Source organism: Hylobates moloch, unplaced genomic scaffold (assembly GCF_009828535.3).
Source record: "Hylobates moloch isolate HMO894 unplaced genomic scaffold, HMol_V3 SCAFFOLD_2, whole genome shotgun sequence".
NCBI lineage: Eukaryota > Metazoa > Chordata > Mammalia > Primates > Hylobatidae > Hylobates > Hylobates moloch.
Genome location: NW_026652277.1, coordinates 144697071 through 144702718, shown reverse-complemented (window position 1 = coordinate 144702718; position 5648 = coordinate 144697071).

The following is a 5648-nucleotide window of genomic DNA, read 5'->3' as shown; positions in this document are numbered from 1 at the left end:
ATTTCTGTGGGATCAGTGGTGATATCCCCTTTATCATTTTTTTATTGCATCTATTTGATTCTTCTCTCTTTTCTTCTTTATTAGTCTTGCTAGCAGTCTGTCAATTTTGTTGATCTTTTCAAAAAACCAGCTCCTGGATTCATTGTTTTTTTGAAGGGTTTTTTGTGTCTCTATCTCCTTCAGTTCTGCTCTGATCTTAGTTATTTCTTGCCTTCTTCTAGCTTTTGAATGCGTTTGCTCTTGCTTCTCTAGTTCTTTTAATTGTGATGTTAGGGTGTCGATTTTAGATCTTTCCTGCTTTCTCTTGTGGGCATTTAGTGCTATAAATTTCCCTCTACACACTGCTTTAAATGTGTCCCAGAGATTCTCGTATGTTGTGTCTTTGTTCTCATTGGTTTCAAAGAACAACTTTATTTCTGCCTTCATTTCATTATGTACCCAGTAGTCATTCAGGAGCAGGTTGTTCATTTTCCATGTAGTTGTGTGGTTTTGAGTGAGTTTCTTAATCTTGAGTTCCAATTTGATTGCACTGTGGTCTGAGAGACAGTTTGTTATAATTTCTGTTATTTTACATTTGCTGAGGAGTGTTTTACTTCCAACTATGTGGTCAATTTTGGAATAAGTGCGACGTGGTGCTCAGAAGAATTTATATTCTGTTGATTTGGGGTGGAGAGTTCTGTAGATGTCTATTAGGTCCACTTGGTGCAGAGCTGACTTCAAGTCCTGGATATCCTTATTAACCTTCTGTCTCATTGATCTGTCTAATATTGACAGTGGGGTGTTAAAGTCTCCCATTATTATTGTTTGGTAGTCTAAGTCTCTTTGTAGGTCTCTAAGGACTTGCTTTATGAATCTGGGTGCTCCTGTATTGGGTGCATATGTATTTAGGATAGTTAGCTTTTCTTGTTGAATTCATCCCTTCACGTTTATGTAATTGCCTTGTCTCTTTTGATCTTTGTTGGTTTAAAGTCTATTTCATCAGAGACTAGGATTGCAACCCCTGCTTTTTTTTTGCTTTCCATTTGCTTGGTTGATCTTCCTCCATCCCTTTATTTTGAGCCTATGTGTGTCTCTGCATGTGAGATGGGTCTCCTGAATATAGCACACTGATGGGGCTTGCCTCTTTATCCAATTTGCCACTCTGTGTCTTTTAATAGGGGCATGTAGCCCACTTACATTTAAGGTTAATATTGTCATGTGTGAATTTGATCCTGTCATTATGATGTTAGCTGGTTATTTTGCTCGTTAGTTGATGCAGTTTCTTCCTGGCATCGATGGGCTTTACAATTTGGCATGTTTTTGCAGTGGCTGGTACCAGTTGTTCCTTTCCATGTTTAGTGCTTCCTTCAGGAGCTCTTGTAGGGCAGGCCTGGTGGTGACAAAATCTCTCAGCATTTGCTTGTCTGTAAAGGATTTTATTTCTCCTTCACTTATGAAGCTTAGTTTGGCTGGATATGAAATTCTGGGTTGAAAATTCTCTTCTTTAAGAATGTTGAATATTGGCCCCCACTCTCTTCTGGCTTGTAGAGTTTCTCCCAAGAGATCCACTGTTAGTTTGATGGGCTTCCTTTTGTGGGTAACCCGACCTTTCTCTCTGGCTGCCCTAAACATTTTTTCCTTCATTTAAATCTTGGTGAGTCTGACAATTATGTGTCTTGGGGTTGCTCTTCTCGAGGAGTATCTTTGTGGCTTTCTCTGTATTTCCTGAATTTTAATGTTGGCCTACCTTGCTATGTTCTGGAAATTCTGGAAAATATCCTGAAGAATGTTTTCCAACTTGATTTCATTCTCCCTATCACTTTCAGGTACACCAATCAAATGTAGAATTGGTCTTTTCACATAGTCCCATATTTCTTGGAGGCATTGTTCATTTCTTATTACTCTTTTTTCTCTAAACTTGTCTTCTCACTTTATTTCATTAGCTTGATATTCAGTCATTGATACCCTTTCTTCCACTTGATCAAATCAGCTATTGAAGCTTGGGCATGTGTCACATAGTTCTCATGCCATGGTTTTCAGCTCCATCAGGTCATTTAAGGTCTTCTCTTCATTGGTTATTCTAGTTAGCCATTCGTCTAATCTTTTTTCAAGGTTTTTAGCTTCCTTGTGATGGGTTCTAACATCCTCCTTTAGCTTGGAGAAGTTTGTTATTACTGACCTTCTGAAGCCTACTTCTGTCAACTCGTCAAAGTCATTCTCTGTCCAGCTTTGTTCTGTTGCTGGTGAGGAGCTGCAGTCCTTTGGAGGAGAAGAGGCACTCTGGTTTTTAGAATTTTCAGATTTTCTGCTCTGGTTTCTCCCCATCTTTGTGGTTTTATCTACCTTTGGTCTTTGATATTGGTGACCTACAGATGGAGTTTTGGTGTAAATGTCCTTTTTGTTGATGTTGCTATTGTTCCTTTCTGTTTGTTAGTTTTCCTTCTAACAGTCAGGTCCCTCAGCTGCAGGTCTGTTGGAGTTTGCTGGAGGTCCACTCCAGACCCTGTTTGCCGGGGTATGACCAGCAGAGGCTGCAGAACAGCAAACATTGCTGAACAGCAAATATTGGTGCCTGATCCTTCATCTGGAAACTTTGTCCCAGAGGGGCACCCACCTGTATGAGGTGTCAGCTGGCCCGTTCTGTGAGGTGTCTCCTATTTAGGCTACATGGGGGTCAAGGACCCCTTGAGGAGGCAGTCTGCTCATTCTCAGAGCTCAAACACTGTACTTGGAGAACCACTGCTCTCTTCAGAGCTGTCAGACAGGGATGTTTAAGACTGCAGAAGTTCCTGCTGCCTTTTGTTCAGCTATGCCTTTCTCCCTGAGGTGGAGTCTATAGAGGCAGCCAGACTAGCTGCACTGCAGTGGGCTCTGCCCAGTTTGAGCTTTCAGGCCAGTTTGTTTACCTACTCAAGCCTCAGCAATAGCGGACACTCCTCCCACTGCTGGGCTGCTGCCTCACAGGTTGATTTCATACTGCTGCACTAGCAGTGAGCAAGGCTCCGTGGGTGTGGGACCCGCCAAGCCAGATGCAGGATATAATCTGCTGGTGTGCTCTTTGCTAAGACCATTGGAAAAGTGCAGTATTTGAGTGGGAGTGTCCCGTTTTTCCAGGTACAGTCTGTCAAGACTTCCCTTGGCTAGGAAAGGGAAATCCCCTGACCCCTTGCACTTCCAGAGTGGGTTGTTGCCCCACCCTGCTTTGGCTCACCCTCCATGGGCTGCACCCACTCTCCAGCCAGTCTGAATTAGATGTACTGGGTACCTCAGTTGGAAATGCAGAAATCACCCATCTTCTGCATTGATCATGCTGGGAGCTGCAGACTGGAGCTGTTCCTATTCAGCCATCTTGGGAAAACCTTTCTGCATTCTTAATAGCCTTCTAACATACATAAAATTCTGGATGAATAAGTAACAATTAGAAAAATAATAAAATTTCAAACATTTTGTGTTTACTTAAAGATTGATATTGTTCTCAGACTTGCCCTAAAGGGCAGAAATATCATGAGCTGTATGAGAAATGAATTATCTGAAATAGTATGATATTTTTATTTTTCAAGGAACAGAAAATATTCAATTATGGGTTTCTTTCTCTTATGGAATACCACATATTTGCTTTTTTTAAACTTTTAAATTCAGGGTTACACATCCAGGTTTGTTATATAGGTAAACTCATGTCATGGGGGTTTGTTGTGCAAATTATTTCAGAACCCAAGCCTTAAGCCTAGTATTCACTAGTTATTTTTCCTGACCCTCATCCTCCTCCCACCCTCTATCCTCTAGTAGGCCCCAATGTCTGTTGTTTCCCTTTTAATGTCTGTGTATTATCATCATTTAGCTTCCCCTTATAGATGAAAAGATACAGAATTTTCATTAATGTTAGTTTGCTAAGGATAATGGCTTCCAGCTCCATTCATGTTCCTAAAAAGAACATGATTTTATTCTTTTTTATGTCTGCATAGTATTTCATGGTCTATATGTACCACAATATTTTTTATCCACCTAGGTTAATTCCATGACTTTGCTATTTTGAATAGTGCTGCAATGAATGTATGCATGCATGTGTCTTTGTGACAGAATGATTGACATTACTCTGGGTATGTGCCCAGTAGTGGGATTGCTGGGTTGAATGGTAGTTCCATTTTAATTTCTTTGAGGAATCATCACACTGCTTTCCACAATGGTTGAACTAATTTACACTCCCACCAACAGTGTCTAAGCATTCCCTTTTCTCTGCAACCTCACCAGCATCTGTTATTTTTTGACTTTTTAATAATAGCCATTCTGACTGGTGTGAGATAGTATCTCATTGTGGATTTGATTTGCATTTCTCCAGTGGTCAGTGATGTTGAGATTTTTTTCATGTGCTTGTTGAACACATGTATGTCTTCTTTTGAAAAGGTTCTGATTATGTCTTTTGCCACATTTTTAATGAGGATATTTGTTCCTTTTCTTGTAAATTTGTTTAACTTCCTTAGATGCTGAATATTGAATCTTTGTCAGATGCATAGTTTGCAAAAATATTCTCCCATCTGTAGGTTGTCTGTTTATTTGGCTGATAGTTTCTTTTGCTGTGCAGAGGCTCTTTCATTTAATTAGGTCCCATTTGTCAATTTTTGCCTTTGTTGCAATTGGTTTGGGTGTCTTTGTCATGAAATCTTTGCCTGTTCCTATGTCCAGAATGGTACTGCCATTGTTCCATGGATTTTATAGTTTTGAGTTTTACATTTAAGTCTTTATTTTAATTTATTTTATTTTAAGTTCCAGAATACATGTGCAGGATGTGCAGGTTTGTTACATAGGTAAACATGTGCCATGGTGATTTGCTGCATCTATCAACCCATCACCTAGGGATTCAGCCCAGAGTGCATAAGCTATTTTTCCTGATGCTCTCCCTCCCCCTGTTCCCCCAATAGGACCCAGTGTGTCTTGTTTCCCTTCTTGTGTCCACGTGTTCTCATTGCCTAGCTCCCACTTATAAGTGAGAACATGCAGTGTTTGGTTTTCTGTTTCTGTGTTAGTTTACTGAGGATAACGGCTTCCAGCTTCATCCACATCCCTGCAAAGGACATCATCTCATTCCTTTTCATAAATTCACAGTATTCTATGGTGTATATGTACTGCGTTTTCTTTATCCAGTCTATAATTGATGGGCATTTGGGTTAATTCTATGTCTTTGGTATTGTGAATAGTGCTGCAGTGAACATATGTGTGCATGTATCTTTACAACAGATTGATTTGTATTCCTTTGGCTATATACCCAGTGTTGGGATTGCTGGGTCAAATGGTATTTCTGCCTCTAGGTATTTGAGGAATTGCTAGCCTCTCTTCCACAATGGTTGAACTAATTTATATTTCCACCAACAGTGTAAAAGCATTCATATTTCTCCACAGCCTCACCAGCATCTGTTGTTTCTTGACTTTTTAATAATCACCATTCTGACTAGTGTGAGATGGTATTCCATTGTGGTTTTGATTTCCATTTCTCTAACGATCAGTGATGTTGAGCTTTTTTTCATGTGTTTGTTGGTCACGTAAATGTCTTCTTTTGAGAAGGGTCTTTTCATGTCCTTTGCCCACATTTAATTCATCTTGAGTTGATTTTTGAATATGGTGTAAGGAAGGGGTCTAGTTTCAATCTTCTGCATATGGCTAGCCAATTATCCCAG